The 17,150-nt window shown below is 52.1% G+C and overlaps 1 pseudogene across 1 annotated transcript; it reads right to left on the reverse strand.

The window, feature by feature from the left end:
* Positions 1–13,625: 13,625 nt before the first annotated feature.
* LOC311202159 (dnaJ homolog subfamily C member 9-like) lies at positions 13,626–14,386 on the reverse strand (annotated as a pseudogene). Its single transcript has one exon. The product of its transcript is annotated as a dnaJ homolog subfamily C member 9-like (transcript).
* Between the last annotated feature and the right edge of the window lie 2,764 nt (positions 14,387–17,150).

Below are 17,150 nucleotides of genomic sequence, written 5' to 3' on the forward strand. Positions count from 1 at the left end.
GTCCTTTCCTTTTCCCTTTTTCTTGGTTTTGGGTTTTTCCTTCCCCCTTTCCTGCCCCTTCCACTTGCTGTTTCCTTTCTCTTGTTCTGCTTTTTATTCTATTCCCCCCGTGCCTTTTGCCCTTCCCTTTGTTTGTGCTTCCCGACCCCTCGCCCAGCCCTTTCCCCCGAATTTGTCCCTATGTGACCCTGTGGTTTTCTATGTGTCTCTGTGGGTCTCTATGGGTCTTCATGTGTCTCTGTGGGTCTCTATGGGTTGCTATGGGCCCCTGTAGGTCTCTGTGGGTCTCTGTGGGTCTCTATGGGTCTCTGTAGGTCTCTGTGGGGCTCTACGGGTCTCTGTGGTCCCCTGTGGGTCACCATGGTTCTCTGTGTGTCTCTGTGTCCCTATTTGTCCGTATGGGTCTCTATGAATCCCTGTGTGTCTCTATGGGTCGCTATGGGTCTTTATGAGTGTCCATGGGTCTCTGTGGTTGTCTATGGGTCCCTATGGGTCTCTGTGGATCTCTTTTGGTCTGTATGGGTTTCTGTGGTTCCTTATATTTTCATATGGTTCCCTATAGGACTCTATGGGTCTCTGTGGGCCCCTATGAGTCTCTATGGGTCTTTCTGGGTCGATGTGGGTCTCTTTCAATCTCTACGGGTTCCTTTAGGTCTCTATGTGTCTCTATGAGTCCCTGTGGGTCTCTATGGGTCCCCCTCTGACTCTGTAGATCTCTATGGGTCTCTATGGATCCCTGTGGATCCCTATGTGTCTCTATGAGTCTCTATGTGTCTCTATAGGTCCATAAAGGTCCCTATGGGTTTCTGTGGGTCCATGTGGTTCTCTGTGGGTCTTTAAGGTGTCCCTGTGCATTCCTATGGGTCTCTGTGTGTCCCTGTGTGTCTCTCTGGGTTGCTATGTCTCTGTATGGGTCTCTATGGGTCCCTATGTGTCTCTGTGCATCTCTGTGGGTCCCTATTGGTCTCTATGTGTCCCTGTGGTTCTCTATAGGTCTCTATGGGTCTTTATGAGGCTTTATGCTTCTCTGTGGGTTCCTGTGGATCTCAGTGGGTCCATCTGGATCTCTATGGGTCTCTGTAGGTCTCTGTGGGCTCCTATGAGTTGCTCTAAGTATCTGTTGGTCTCTATGTGTCCCTACGGGTCTCTATGGGTCCCTATAGGTCTCTGTGGGTCCCTGTAGGTCTCTGATGGTCCCTGTGGGTCCCTGTGTGTCCGTATTGTTCTCCATTGGTCTCTGTGGTTCTCAATGAGTGTCTATGGGCCTCTATAGGTCCATATGGGTCTCTATGGGTCCCTATGGATCCCTGTGGGTCTCTATGGGTCCCTAAGGGTCCCTGTGTGTCCCTATTGTTCTCTATGGGTCTCTGTGTGTCCCTGTGGGTCTCTATGGGTCTCTACGGGTCCCTGTAGGTCTCTGTGGGTCTCTTTGGATCCCTGTGGGTCTCTCTGTGTCCCTGTGGGTCGGTATGTGTCCCAGTGGGTGTCTCTGGGTCTCTATGTGTCCCTGTGGTGATTTATGGGTCTCTATGGGTCCCCATGTGTCAATATATGTTCCTATGGCTGTCTGTGGGTCTGTATGGGTCCCTGTGGGTCTCTGAGCGTCTCTATGGGTCTCTGTGTGTCTCTATGGGTCTCTGTGGGTCTCTTTGGGTTTCTATGAGCCTCTATGTATCTCTGTGGGTCCCTAAGAGTCTCTGTAGGTTTCTATGGCTCCCTATGGGTCTCTGTGGGTCTTTATGTGTCTCTGTGTGTCCTTCTATGTCTCTAAGGGTCTCTCTGGGTCCCTAAGGGTCGCTCTGGCTCTCTATGGGTCTCTATGGGTCTCTATGGGTCGCTATTAGTCCCTGTGGGTCCCTATGGGTCCCTACGTGTCTCTGTGGTTCTCTGTCTGTTTCTATGGGTCCTTATGGGTCCCTATGGCACAAGCGGCGCCTGCCGTAGCTGCCGGTGGTGCCTGGAGGCCCTGGGGTGCCCCCCACTAAGGGTGCCTGGGCTGCAGGGAAGGGCTGCTGCTGCTGGGCAGGCGGTGGGCACAGGTTGGCTGAGCCTGAGAGAGAGACAGGAGCGCTGGGCGGTGGGCAGCTCTGCTTCAGCCCCCAGGAGCGCAGTGTCCCTGGGCTGAAGGCTCGGGCTGGGTCCTTCCCTGGGGTAGACGCTGTGGGGAAGGACAGAAGTCTGCAGGGGCCGGGGGGCCCCTGGGCCAGGCTGTGGCAGCACCATGGTCCCTGGGGATGGTTGGTTGCTAAGGACTCTCTGGAGTCTCCAGGAAGTGACGTAGGGGCTGCCTGTGTTCTGCCCCATCCCATCTGCCTCCCAGCCCCTCCCGGGCAGGGCAGGGGCTTGGGGGTGCCCTCAGCCCCCCCCAGCAGCTCTTGGGGGCTGTGAGGGGAAAGAAAGGTCCTGGCAAACAGGCGAGGTGCCTGAAGATCAGACCAAAGCCCTTGTCACTCCAGCCTTTAAAAAGTGCAGGGACTGCTCAGATGGCCCAGGAATGTCTGGACACATTACTGTCCCTCACCAGGATCCCAAAAATCCCATCCCTGTGGCTTTTTGGGACCCCCTGGAGCAGATCACCGGAGCTGTTGGGGAACTCTGGGGTCTCTCCAGGAGTCTCAGACAGACTGCTTGAGGGGCTCCCAAAGCTCCCCGACACAGAGCTTCTCCTCGCTGTGCAACCAAAGAGGCCTGGCCACCCAGAGCTGCTCGAGTGGCCCCCACAAAGCCCTTTGACACACCCATAAGCAATCGACTCCCCACATCCACCTTCTCTCCTGATCGTTCCTTTTGTCTTTTTCTCTTCACACCCTCCACCCACCCACCTCTTCCTCTTGCTCTGTTTCTCTTTCTTCTGATTTTTTCTTCCTTCTCCCACCCCCCTTCCAGCCCCTTCCTCTGGCTCTTCCTTCATCTTTTTTTCTTGGGTTATTTCTTTTTCCCTCCCTACCCGCCCCTTTCTCCTTGTCTTTTCTTGGGCTTTTAGGACTGGTTTGGTTTGGGATTTTTTCTCCCTGACAGTGAAAGGAAACAACAAAACACCCCCACTGCGGGACCACACGTGTCAGACACATCACACCACACAGTGCCCACAAGAGACTGTACAGAGCACTAAAAAATACAGGCAACAGAATGATGGAAACTACAACAGAAAGTCCCCTGGGGAGCAACAGAAAATACACTGAGCAATAGGATGGAGAAATGAACAGCGTGTGACACAGCACAGTGCAGACAGGACAGTGCACACTGTCCTGGGCAATACAGGCCCTGCTGCCTATACCGTGCCTACCTGACAATAACATAAATATAAAAAGATGTCTATATATGCATTTAAAGAGTGATATAAATATATATATAAAATCATGAAGCATCAGGCAATTAGACAGCACCACATATTTGGGCCCAGTGGTACACGCCACCCGCATGTCATCGATGCCTTCTGCTGTCTCCTCAGGTTTTGTTTTTCCAGTTTTCAGCTGTTTTTTTTTTTAAATCTGCTGGTTTTTAGATTCCAGCTTGCCCCTTCCACCTGCCTCTTTTATTGCTTCCTGCCCTGTGCTTCTTTAAAAACTTTTATTTTTCTTCCAGCCTGCTGTTTCCATCTGCTGTTTCTTTGGGTTTCCCTCCCACCGCTTCCACCTCCAATGATTTTTCCTTTTTGCCGCCTCTTCATCTCCTTTATTTTCTGCTGGCAGCTCCCTGCTCACACCTCCACTTCTTACTTTTGCTTTCCACCCACCCACTTTCTTTTGCCTTTTACTTTTTACTTCCTTCCTTCTGTTTATTCCTATTGTTTCACTTCCCCATCCAACCCCCTTTCCAGGAGTTTCCTTCTCATTTCTGGTTTTGTGTGGTTCATTTTTCACTTCCTCCCCTGCCCGCCCCCTCCTACTTTTCGTGTCTTGTTTGATTTTGGATTTGTTTTCATATTTCTTTGCCTGATTCTTCCTGCTCTTTTCTTTTTCTTTTGAATTGCGGTTTCATGTTCATTTTTTCCCCTGCCAACCCCCCCCTGTTTCCTGCTGTTTCTGTTCTCTCTTTGCTTCCCCCTGGTACCTTTCCGGTGATGACAGAACTTGGGTGGTGCCGTGGCCAAAGGTGGAGCTGCCTATGGAGGCAGGTTTGTGCTTGTCCACTCCCCCGTGGGATGGAAGAAGCAGCTGCCTGGAGCCTTCTCCAGACCTGTGTGAGGGAGAGGGAGCGGTGACTGGCTGGGGAGACTCGCAAGGCCCCCACCAGCAAGCGGGTCCCGATGGCCAAAGGGCCCCAGCTCTTTCCTGAGCACGCTGGGAATTTGTGTCTGGGCTCTGGGTACCCACTGAGCTGCTGCCACAGCAGGAGGGGCTTGAAAAGCAGGGAGGAGCCTTGTTTGTGTGAGGTGACCCGGGAGAGCTGGGCACAAGGAGCTGGGAAATGCTGTGGATTCCCTGGGCAGGCGTCAGCCAGGCGAGAGCCGGCACGCTGCCTGGGCTTGCTGAAGCCCTGTGCCAAAAGCGCCCTGGGGACAGGGGTGAGGGGGATTCTGGCAGCGCCCGGGGTGGGCGATGCGGAAGGTGCCTGGGGGCCAGAGCAGAGCGGGGTGCCATAGCTGCTGGTGGTGGCTGGGGGCCCTGGGGTGCCCCCCACTAAGGGTACCTGGGCTGCAGGGTAGGGCTGCTGCTGCTGGGCAGGCGGTGGGCACAGGTTGGCTGAGCCTGAGAGAGAGACAGGAGCGCTGGGCGGTGGGCAGCTCTGCTTCAGCCCCCAGGAGCGCAGTGTCCCTGGGCTGAAGGCTCGGGCTGGGTCCTTCCCTGGGGGTAGACGCTGTGGGGAAGGACAGAAGTCTGCAGGGGCCGGGGGGCCCCTGGGCCGGGCTGTGGCAGCACCATGGTCCCTGGTGATGGTTGGTTGCTAAGGACTCTCTGGAGTCTCCAGGAAGTGACGTAGGGGCTGCCTGTGCTCTGCCCCGCCCCATCTGCCTCCCAGCCCCTCCCGGGCAGGGCAGGGGCTTGGGGGTGCCCTCAGCCCCCCCCAGCAGCTCTTGGGGGCTGTGAGGGGAAAGAAGGGTCCTGGCAAACAGGCGAAGTGCCTGAAGATCAGACCAAAGCCCTTGTCACTCCAGCCTTTAAAAAGTGCAGGGACTGCTCAGATGGCCAGAAATGCCACGATGCACCGGTGTCCCTCACCAGGATCCCAAAAATCCCATCCCTTTGGCTTTTTGGGAGCCCCTTGAGCAGATCACCGGAGCTGTCAGGGAACTCTGGGGTCTCTCAGCGTCCTTTTGCAGACTGCTCGAGGTGCAACCAAATACCCCCAGCACTGAGGTGTTCCAACTGCTTCCAGCCTCTCCCCCCCAGCCCAGAATCCCTCCCTTCCACTCACTCCTTTTCATTTCTCTTTGGTGGTTTTTTCCCTACTTCTCCCCCCCCCTCATAACCCACCTGCCCCAGCATGAAACTGATTGTGCTCTTCATCTGCTCTTCTTTGCTTCCTCCCCCCTTTCTCCTCTTTTATTTTCCTTTCTTCACCCCCATCTCCAAACCCTTCTTCATGCTCTTTCCTTCTTTGGTGGTGGTGGTTGTTGGGGGGTGTTTCCATGTCATCCCCCCCCTGCTGCTTCCTGCTTTTTCTTCTGTTGTTGGTGGTTCTTTTTCTCTTCCCGTCCCTGTCCCCACCTTCTGTCCTCTCCTTTTCTTGTTTTCTTGGTTTTGGGGTTTTTTCTTCCCTCTTTCCTGCCCCTTCCACTTGCTGTTTCCTTTCTCTTGTTTTGCTTTTTATTCGATTCCCCCCGTGCCTTTTGCCCTTCCCTTTGTTTGTGCTTCCCGACCCCTCGCCCAGCCCTTTTCCCCGAATTTGTCTCTATGTGTCCCTGTGGGTCTCTGTGGGTCTCTGTGGGTCCCTCGGTGTCCCTATGGGCTTCTGTAGGTCTCTATGAGTCTCTATGGGTGTCTTTATGTCCCTGTTGGTCTCTATGGGTCTCTATGGATCCCTGTGTGTCCCTACGGTTCTCTATGGGTCCCTGTACGTCTCTATGGGTCCCTACGGGTCCCTCTGAGTCGCTATGGGTCTCTATGAGTCCCCCTGGGTCTCTATGGATCTCTAAGGTTCTCTGTGAGTCCCTGTGTGGTCCTAGGGGTCTCTGTGGGTCTCTATGAGTCTCTATGTGTCTCTATGGTTCCCTGTGGGTCTTTATGCATCTCTATGTTTTCCTATATGTCTCTATGGGTTCCTGTGGGTCTCTATGTGTCACTTTGGGTGTCTATGCATTTCTATGTGTCCCAGTGGGTCTCTATGGGTCCCTATGGGTCTCTATATTTATGCTTCTCTATGGGTCTCTATGGGTCCCTCTGTGTCCCTATGGGTCTCTATGGGTCTCTTTTGGTTTCTATGGGTCCCCGTGGGTCTCTACGGGTCTTTATGGGTCTCTATTTGTCCCTATAGGTCTCTATGGGTCCCTGTGGGTCCCTCTGAGTTGCTGTGGGTCTCTATGAGTCCCCCTTGGATCTCTCTGGGATTTTAAGGGTCTTTATGATTCCCTGTGGGTCTCTATTGGTCTCTGTGGGTCCCTGTGTGTCCCTGTTGTTTTCTGTGGGTCTGTATGTGTCCCTATGGGGCTCTATGGTGCTCTATGAGTCTCTATGGTTCTCTGTGGGTCCATATGGGTCTCTTTCGGTCTCTATGGTCCCTATAGGTCTCTATGGGTCTCTGTGAGTCCCTGTGGCTCTCTGTGGGTCCCTCTGGGACTCTGTGGATCCCTGTGGGTCTCTGTGTTTCTCTATGGTTCCCTCTGGGTCTCTGTGGCTTACTATGTGTCTCTATAGGACCCTATGGGTCTCTGTGGGTCCCTATGGGTCTCTGTGGGTCTCTAAGGGGTCCCTGTGATTCTCTATAGGTCTCTATGAGTTTCTATATGTCTGTTTGGGTTCCTATGGCTGTCTATGGGTCTCTGTGGATATCTATGGCTCCTTGTGGGTCTCTGTGTGTCTCTGTGGGTCCCTATGGGTCTCTATGTGTCACTATGAGTCTCTATGGATCCCTGTGGGTCCCTGTTGTGTCTCTATGGGTCCCTATGGGTCTCTATGGGTCTATGTGTGTCTCTATGGTTTCCTGTGGGTGTCTGTGAGTCTGTCTGGGTCTCTATGGTTCTCTATAGGTCTCTGTGTGTCCGTGTAGGTCGTTATGGGTCTCTGTGGATCTCCACAGGTTTCAATGAATCTCTGTGGGTATCTATGGGTGTCTATGGGTGTCTGCGGTTTCCTGTTTCCTCTATGTGTCCATATGGGTCTCTGTGGGTCCCTATGTGTCTTTATGGCTCTCTGTGGCTCCCTATGGGAATCTATAGGTTTCTATGGGTCTCCATATATCCCTGTTGGTCTCTATGGTTCCCTGTGGGTTCCTACGAGTCTCTACGAGTATCTATGAGTCCCTATAGGTCCCTATGTGTCCCTAAGGGTTTCTATTGGTCTCGGTGTGTCTCTGTGGGTCTCTCTGGGTCTCTCTGGGTCTCTGTGGGTCTTTATGTGTCCCTTTGCATCGCTATGTGTTTCTGTGTGTCTCTCTGGGTCTCTATGGGTGCCTATGGGTATCCATGGGTTTCTATGTGTCTCTGTGGTTCCCTGTGGGTCTCTATGGGTCTCTATGGGTCCATATGTGTCTCTTTGTATCTTTAGGGATCCCTATGAGGCTCTGTGTGTCCCTATGCGTCTCTATGGGTCAATCAGTGTCCCTGTGTATTTCTAGGGGTCTCTATGGGTCCCTGTGGGTGTCTATGTGTTTCTATCTCTCCCTCTGGGTCTCTATGGGTCTCTATGGGTTGCTGTTAGTCTGTGTGGGTCCCTATGGGTCTCTATGTGTCTCTGTGGTTCTCTATCTGTTTCTGTGGGTCCTTATGGGTCCCTATGGCACAAACGGCGGCTGCTGTAGCTGCTGGTGGTGCCTGGGGGCCCTGGGGTGCCCCCCACTAAGGGTGCCTGGGCTGCAGGGAAGGGCTGCTGCTGCTGGGCAGGCGGTGGGCACAGGTTGGCTGAGCCTGAGAGAGAGACAGGAGCGCTGGGCGGTGGGCAGCTCTGCTTCAGCCCCCAGGAGCGCAGTGTCCCTGGGCTGAAGGCTCGGGCTGGGTCCTTCCCTGGGGGTAGACGCTGTGGGGAAGGACAGAAGTCTGCAGGGGCCGGGGGGCCCCTGGGCCGGGCTGTGGCAGCACCATGGTCCCTGGTGATGGTTGGTTGCTAAGGACTCTCTGGAGTCTCCAGGAAGTGACGTAGGGACTGCCTGTGCTCTGCCCCGCCCCATCTGCCTCCCAGCCCCTCCCGGGCAGGGCAGGGGCTTGGGGGTGCCCTCAGCCCCCCCCAGCAGCTCTTGGGGGCTGTGAGGGGAAAGAAAGGTCCTGGCAAACAGGCGAGGGGCCTGAAGATCAGACCAAAGCCCTTGTCACTCCAGCCTTTAAAAAGTGCAGGGGCTGCTCAGATGGCCCAGAAATTCCATGACGTACTGGTGTCCCTCACCAGGATCCCAAAAATCCCATCCCTGTGGCTTTTTGGGACCCCCTTGAGCAGATCACCGGAGCTGTTGGGGAGCTCTGGGGTCTCTCCAGGAGTCTCAGGCAGACTGCTTGAGGGGCTCCCAAGGCTCCCCGACACAGAGCTTCTCCTCGCTGCGCAACCAAAGAGGCCTGGCCACCCAGAGCTGCTCGAGGGGCCCCCACAAAGCCCTTTGACCCTCCCATAAGCAACCGACCCTTCCACAAGCAACCGACCCCCCCACATCCGCCTTGTTTCCTGATCGTTCCTTTTGTCTTTTTCTCTTTACACCCTCCACCCACCCACCTCTTCCTCTTGCTTTTTCTTTTTCTCTTTGGTTGGGTTCTTTTTACTCACCTGCCTCCAGCCCTTTCCTCTGGCTCTTCCTTCTCTTTTTCTTCTCCCTACCCGCCCCTTTCTCCTTGTCTTTCCTTGGGGTGGGGTTTTTTTTTTGCTGTTTGGGATTTTTTTCCCCCTTTTCCCCTTTCCCTGTCCCTTCCTCCATCTCTTTTCTCTGTTTTTCTTTGGAGATCCCCAACTTCTCCAACATCAGTCCTTTCCCACGGGGATTTATCTCTTCCCCAGCTTCCCCAGCGTGGGTCACTGCTATGGGTGCAGTCATAAAATCCCAGAATATTTATCAGGCCCAGACTACTCCATCCTGTCCTTCACAGGGTCAGAAGCCCCCCCGCTCAGCAAACCTGCTCCAGCATGGATCTCTCTGTCCCTCGCTCATCTTTGTGCCATAGTCTCTCTCTGTAGGCTGCAGGTGCTGCCAGGGGTTTTCTCCAGTGTGGGTCACAGCAGCTCCTGTCTGTCTGCCCCTGCTCCAGCGTGGGGCCTCTCCACGGGCTGCAGGTGGGGTCTGGGCCTTTTCCCTGGGCTGTGGGGGGACACCCACTCCACCAGGGGTTTCTGCAGGGGCTGCAGGGGCATCATTCTCTCCAGCACCTGGGGTGCCTCCTTCCACCCCCCTCACTGGCTTTGGTGCCTGCACATTTTCTTACATCTTCTCACTCCCTTTTTCTGGGGGTACAAAGCAGCTGCTTGTGGGTTTTTCCCTCCTAAGTGTGATTCCCAGAGGAACCCTGACCATCACTGATGGGCTCAGCCTCCGTCAGCATTGACTCCAGCCTTGAGCTGGGTGGTGTTTGCTCTGTGGAGCCTGCAGAGAGCTGCTGGCTGCTTCTTGCAGCAGCCCCCCCTGCAGCCCCCCTGCTCCACCTGAACCCAGCCACACAAAACTACAACAAGCACTAATGAACTTTGCTATAAAATGAACGATGCCTCAGTTCACTTCTCTGATACCCAAACAGCTCCCAGTCAGTGAGCTCAGGTACTGTGTTCGATCAGGGAAGAACAAATACCAGATGTGTTTAGAATATATTTCCTTTCCAGTCTTCACATCTCCCTTCTTGCCAAGTGTTTTCCTTTTGTCCTAGGAGCAGGTTGCTGTTGGGGTGATTCAGTGCTGTGAAACCTGACAGTCTCAGTGTCATTTATTCCCTTTCAGTGCTTGGCCTTCAGCTGCTGCTGGTTGTCTGCTCTCTGCCTCTGGCTGTGTGAGAACCTGAGAGGAGCCATCGATGGTGGGAGGATGAGTTCCTGCTGTGAAGAGGACAGTCACTGTAGGAAGACCCTTACCTGATGTCCGGTCAGTAGTCTTGGTGAAGTCTCTGCCTGTGTCTTTGTGCCATGTCACCTGTTCCCAGAGAACTGTAGGATGGGTTTTAATCCAAGAGTTGGCTGAAGGGAAAACTCCAAACCAAGATCACAGCCCTTTTCCCAAGGTGCTGTGATTGGAGACCTGGAGAACGTGCTCCTTAGTTCCCAGCACCGTCTGATCCCTGTTCCTTCCTTGGTCAGCAGGTGGCTACTAGTGAGCTGGCTGCATTTATGGGACCACAACTTCCTCCTCAGGTGATGAAGGTCATTTGGGGGGGAGATAATGAGACCAAATTGACAGCGGTGTAGGGGTTTACTGTGTGGCTCAGGCTTTGTTTCTTCAAATACAGATTGGCTTTCAGTTGTCTCACCTTACCTATATCCTTATTCTACAGAAATCATTGGTTAACTTTATTGATTCCTTTGAATATAAAGAAGGGAGGGTAATGCTCAGCGTATTTATGTTCTTTCCTGAAAGTCCTTATCATGGTTTTTTGAGTCCAGGTCCATAGCCAGTAGCCACTGTTTTAATACAGAGCCCATAAAGCTTCCCCCAGAGATCAAGGCACACACCGTCCTAGTTACCTATTGCTAATGGCCTGAAGGGGCTTTATACTCTCAGAGCTGCTGTAACTCCTTTAAGATCAAAATCATCTTCTAAGCTACAAGAAAAAAACTAGAATTCTTTTAGGGTGGCTAAAACAAGCTGCTGCAGATGCTTCTGCATTTTTCTGTAGCCTTTTGGTGTAGCTGGTTCCGTTGCAGAAGTTGTTCGCAGCCTGGAGGCAGAAAACATTGACACAAAGGTACCGTGACACTTGAGGAGCTGCATGAACAAAGGCCTCCCCCCCAGAGTCTAATATGTCTGCTGCAGGCTGGGCAGTGTCCCTTGTGGCACAGTGTGACTCCTTTCTGGGCAGTCAGTAGGTCTGGTGCACTTGTGGTCCATGGAGACTGAGTGCCAGGTGAGCCAGAGCCGGGTCCGGGAGGGGTGAGAGGGCTTCTGGCCCATGGGTGGCAATTGCCAGAGGACTCAGTGTAGCTGGGAATGTCCGTGTGCTTCCAGAGCCAGGGTCATTTCTCCTGCTCTGTGGCTTTTTGGTTCTTGCTTGGAAGGAAAGAACAAAGCCGAGGTACACATGATCTGACCCCCTTTCTGTTGCCAGCCATGAAGGTGCCTCTCGGCGGGGTTCTTCCTCCAAGAGAGCCACGTGTCTGGGCAAGGTCGTGGTCCATCCAGCTGTCTTGTGCATCTGTCTGTGAAGCTGTCTTTCCATGGAGCGTTGTCTTTTGTACCCCAGTCTGCTGGCTGTCTCGTTCAGCAGGAATACTTGACAGCTGATGCAGCAGGATGTAACCGCTGCCTGGCAAGGTGGTTTTATGCCCCCAAGGAGCTGAGTGGGGATAAGGCCATTTCTAACTGGAAGGACTCTAGGAAGGGCTGACCCCTTTCTGTTACTGAGTCTTTGTGCATACACACACACAGACACACACACACAGACACACACAGACACACAGACACAGACACAGACACAGACACAGACACACAGACACACACACACACACACAGACACACACACACACACACACACACACACACACACACACAGACACTCCCAAACACACACACAGACACAGAGACACAGACACACACACACTCTCTCTCTCTCTCTCTCTGTCTCTCTATTTCAGGGGGTCCTTCTTGAGGTTTTTTTCAATTTTCTTACAAGTGTGTCAGTACCTGGTGTTTTTCCTCCAGCATCTCTGCTCTGCTGCGACTGCTGGGTCTCGTGTGGTCATACTGGTGTGGCCCCAAGTGACTCAGCTGTGCTGCAGAATGTGTCTGGGCTTGAACTGCTGTTAAAATATCAGATGAGGGAAAAGCCTGGATGAGAACTAACAGTTTTCTTTTCCGTGCTGTGTCTTTGCTTACGTTGAGCAGAGTGACTGTTCTCTGTGTCTGTCAGGGACATCTTTCCAGTGTCTTTCTGGTCGGAGCTGTGCAGTCGTGTTGGGCAATTTGATGGGGACAGAGAGGGCTTTAAGCTGGGGACTGTGAAACCAGACCAGGTGTTTGGTGTGGCGGTGAATGATGCAAATATCCTCCTCTCTGCAGAAGGGCTGAGGTATTTGGTTCCCAAGGATATGCTGTCTGACATCAAAGCACTTGACAGGTCTGAAAGGGGGTTGGTTTGGCTGAGCAGTGGCAGCTGCAAGTCAGAACTGAACACGGCAGGGATAGAGCAGTGCGTTGCTGTAGTGTGTGGCCATGGTCAGCCGTAGCTGTCCTTGCTGCCACGGGAGCTGATCAATCCACCACCTCTCGTCAGCCTGTTCCGGCACCTCACTACTCTCTCTGTAAAAAAACTTCCCTCTAATATCTAATCTAAACCTTCCTTCCTTTAGTTTTAATCTATTCCCCCTTGTCTTACCATTGTCTACCCTTTTAAAAAGTTGATTCCCCTTCTGTTTGTATGTTCCTCTCAGGTACTTGAAGGCCTGAAAAGAAAGAAGATGGAAGTCTTCTTCATGCTTTTAGCAGAAGAATGTAACACCTTATTTTTGCAAAGAGGGGGAAGGACATGGAAGTGGAAGCACGATTCATTGGAAACAAAGAGTGCCTGCAGATCTCAAATAAGATCACAGCAAAACCCCAGCTCGCTTGCATCCCTCCTTGCTGCAACACTTTCCCCCCCCCCATGTTTAACAGCAATAGTATGTTCAAATCCTCAAAATGTGGGAGTGGGCTTAAATGATAACCCATTCCTGAATTTAGCATTTATCTACTAAAACTGTATCCTTTGGAGTAAGAGTGAAAAAACAGGCAACAGTGGATAAAGCAACATTGCATCAAAACAAAAGGACTGTTAGTTAGCAGATGCAAAGTACCTGCTGCAACTCCAAAAGTCAAATTCACCATTCAATGAAACTCTGCTGCATCAGAATGAATGTAACAGAGGTGGCAATGAAACATTTGCTGTATTAACAGCATCCTTTTAATGCCATTCCGAAATCCAGAGACAGAAGGTCACAGCATAAACATCCCTTCTTTCAAGAGACATTTTTTCCCCAACACGAATACAAAAAGAGAACATCAGCAACCAACAAAAACACTACAAGCAAGAATAAAGACTGAAAAATAATGGGGAATCGATAATATTTTGTTATATAGCATACAACAAGCAATTCAAATAATGGTAAATAACTGATAATGAACATCAGGAAGCACTGCAAATGTCACGGGGCTTTTCGCATCATGGGATCACATGAGGTACTGCGGATAGAGAGCACAAGGCATTAGTTGTCTAAGGAAATCAGGATAAGCACTGGTTTCCCAGGCACGGCAGTGAAAACAGAATTTCAGGGAAGAATTTGAGGAATAACAAGGGAAGGAGATACTTAAGGGAACTCTGTTACTGACAAGTGGAGGAGACAGCACACAAGACAGCCAGCTCCCAAAAAAATTAATTAATTTTTCTTCTTTCCTCCTTTTTTAGCATTGTTGCTGTATTTTGCTTCCAGTTGTGCCAACAAGTCCTCCGTTTCCATTTTTCAATGTTAATTTCTGCTTTGAATCAGTGCTTTCACATCATCTTCTCCACTGAGGCCCGCTTCGTTCTTCATCTTTCTTGCCTCTCCAGCTTCTTTTTCTGCCCAGCGTTTTCTTGAGAACCTTTTCTGCTTCGACTCTTCTACAAAGCCTCGGTGGGATGGGACTTCTCCGGAATCGATGGTGTTTTCTATGATTTTCCATATTCTGGGTTCGTCTGTATAGTCCAGGCACAGCCCAGACTCCATTACCCTGTCCATGTCCCCCTCAAAATCCACGTACGCTGCTTCAGTACCGGCCAGTCTTCTTGAGAATTTTTATAGCTCTTTTCAAAGTCTTCAGTGTCTTTCAGAGAGACCTTCTTCAAGAGCAGCTGCCAGTCCTCCTGCCAGTCCCGCTCGCCACGAAGGGCCTCGCCCTCCTCATCCCCCGTGCCCTGCTCATCGTACACCGCGCGCTGCTCCGCGTCGCTCAGGACGGCGTACGCCTCACCCAGGATCTGGAACCGCCGCGTCACCTCCTCCTTCGCATCGGGCTCAGCGCGATCAGGGTGGACGCGGAGCGAGGCGCGGTGGGAACCGCGGTGGATCTCCTGGGCTGAGGCCTCCCGGCGGACGCCGAGGACGCGGTAAAGGTCCGAGGAGCCGAAGGCAGCCTCGCTCTGCTCCAGCAGCCCCATCCCACTGCGGCGCCGGCACCGCCCCCGCCCGCTAAGAGCGCACCAACAGCCGCTGCTGTTAGAAAGTCTCTTAGTTAAAATGTCCTCATTTCCAAGTGCTGCATGTTCGGTCTGGCTGAACCTTGTGGACAGTACAAAGGACATGATGTTTGTTGCCTCTCTGGCTAGGGGGGTGAAAAACCATTAGAGGGAAAATGCACACAGAGGTGCGTATGTGCAACATGCATGTCTGTATTTTTTGTTCTTGGGCACCAGTTTGCCTGTAGTTCGCTCTGCTTTCCCCAGAGGTACACAACAGCCCTGCTCTGCTTGTTGGCATTTTGATCCCATGTGTGTGCACGTGTGCGTGCGTGTGTTCTGTATAGCCCTCTCCCTCTCCTTAGATGCTCAGTCAAGCCACTAACTGGCCCTGAATGACCTGTCCTCTCAGTTGCATCATGTGCAGACACAGATGGGCCCCAGGCCTATGGCCTCTCCAGTAGCTGTGCCTTCTGCCCACCAGCCCAGCCCTTGGCTCCGACCTCCCCAGACTCTCCTGTATGTGGCCCAGACTCGGGGCCTTTCCTGGTTCCCACAAGTGAAGCTACTTGTCATCTATGCTGGCCTGGTGTCTTAGGGATGGCACGGGCTGCAAGGAACTGCAGCCCCTTCTCCTGCTGCTGCCACTTGGATCTCTGTGCTGCAGGACTCAGAACCACCATTACATAAATAAGCCAGGACAGACTAGTGGTCAGCATCCCCCAGTGAGTCCTATTCCAGGCAGAGGCACTTGCTTGGACTGTTAGGTGATACTTGTGGCCCTGTGGGGTCCCTCACCCTGGAGCCAGGCCTTGGGCTGAGCAATGGGCTCGCTTGGAGCAGGGCCGGGCTGCTCCCCTGGCACTGCGCTCCTGGGGTGTCCCAGTAAAGAGACAGGTGGTTGAAGTCGTCCTCGTCAAAAGGCCTGTCTCATGAAGATATGTCACCAAGTTTTCTGCCCTTTTCACAATGCAGCTTAGCAGCTTAGCTTGGTGCACTCCCAAAGAAACTTTAGCTTGTGAACTGAACAAGAGCCCCCTCGTTGTCATCACAGCTTTCCTCGTGTAGTCAGGGTGATAGGTTCTCCTTGCAGAAATGCCAAAAGTTCAACAGTCATATAAAAGTTTTAGCTGGAATTGCCTTTGGTTTTGTAGAGAAATGCTGTCCCCTGAAGGAAATCCTGTAATGTGTCTCTGAAGGGTGCAGACCTTGAGGAGCAGGCTGCTCAAGAGTGAGTCCCCGTGTAGCTCCTCCCTGCCCCCCTACCAAAACTTTGCCATGCAAATCCCATACACAGTTCAAGGAGGGAAGCAGTGAGAGAGGATGCTGTGTGGTAAATACTGGGCTGATCTTTTGTTGAAGCAGCAAGCGATGGAGCTTTTTGGCATTTGGGAGTTTAGCTGGAGCAGAAGGGGCTGGAATAATCTTGCCAATGAGCATAAACTTGTATATAGGAAGTTCCACCTAAACATCAGGAGGAACATCTTTCCTGTGAGGGTGGTAGAGCACTGGGACAGGCTGCCCAGAAGTTGCGGAGTCTCCATCTCTGGCGCTACTCAGAGCCCACCTGGATGCTGTCCTGGGCAGCCTGCTGTAGGAGATGTGGCTCTGGCAGGGGGGTTGGACTAGATGCTGTGAAGAGGGCCCTTCCAACTCCCAGCATTCTCTGCTTCTGTGGTAAGTCACAATGGTCAGCGTGACATGTAGGTACGTGTCATAATAGAGCCTGATTGGGATTGGACCTGGAGGTGCTCATTAGCATTCAGTAACTGCTGAGCAGGTAGGGTGTCCTCCAGTAGGTCCTGTAATCACTCAGTCTTAATATACCCTGAGTTGGTTGAGGGCTGGCCTTTTATTCTTCACAGCTACACTGACTAAGGGCCTGGAGCATATCCCCTGCGAGGGGGATCTCTCCTTCTCTGGAGATACTCCAGACCTGTCTGGACACCGACCTGTGCGACCTGTCCTAGGTAGGCTGCTTTAGCAGGGGGGGGTTGGACACGATGATCTCTGGAGGTCCTTTCCAACCCCTACAATTCTGTGATTCTGTGTTTAAAAGGAGTTTTTTGGGAATAGGTTCTGGTGGCTGTTTAAGGAGGACGTATTTGGAAAGATGCTTCATGTGTAGAGAATTTGGGTACAGACAGTGTTCACACTGGCCCCTGGCATCTTCCTTTTGGATTGCCAGTTGCGGAAAGATCCTCATCTGAGAGGGTCTTCTGTGTATGTGCTGGGTGGGTTTCTGTGTTGCCTTGTGAATCAAAAGGACCACTTCACCTTGTGACTTTTGGTAGATTTAAGTTGCCCTCCAAATCAGTGTTCTTAGCATTGGAAGTGCCTTCATTTCAACTTTTCTTCCATACTTAAGAGTATTTTTATAATGCTCATTTGAGTTGAGATACTGAGGAAAGTTGGATGCAGCCAGAGTGGTCTTAGTGTTTCTGCCTGTCTTTCATTCTGCCAGTGACTCTTGGCTTGTGCATGCTATGTTCAGATGTTGATTTTGTGTACTGTTTTCAATGTTTTGGTTTGTATTTGCCTGTCCTTGCTCTTACATCAACTTTTTGTCTTAGTACTGCAGAAGCAGTTCAGCAGAAAGTGGACGACATGGGGAAGAGGCGCAGAGGACAAATGGGAGAAGACCCTGGGGTATTCCACAGCGTGGGCGCTGCTAATCTGTTCTGTTCTCTTTGTATAACTGGTGTAGTCCAGATAGGGAAATGAATTAGTTGTGATTTTAATTTAG

This window comes from Gallinula chloropus (assembly GCF_964237585.1).
Source record: "Gallinula chloropus genome assembly, chromosome: 29".
In the NCBI taxonomy this organism is placed as follows: Eukaryota; Metazoa; Chordata; class Aves; order Gruiformes; family Rallidae; genus Gallinula; species Gallinula chloropus.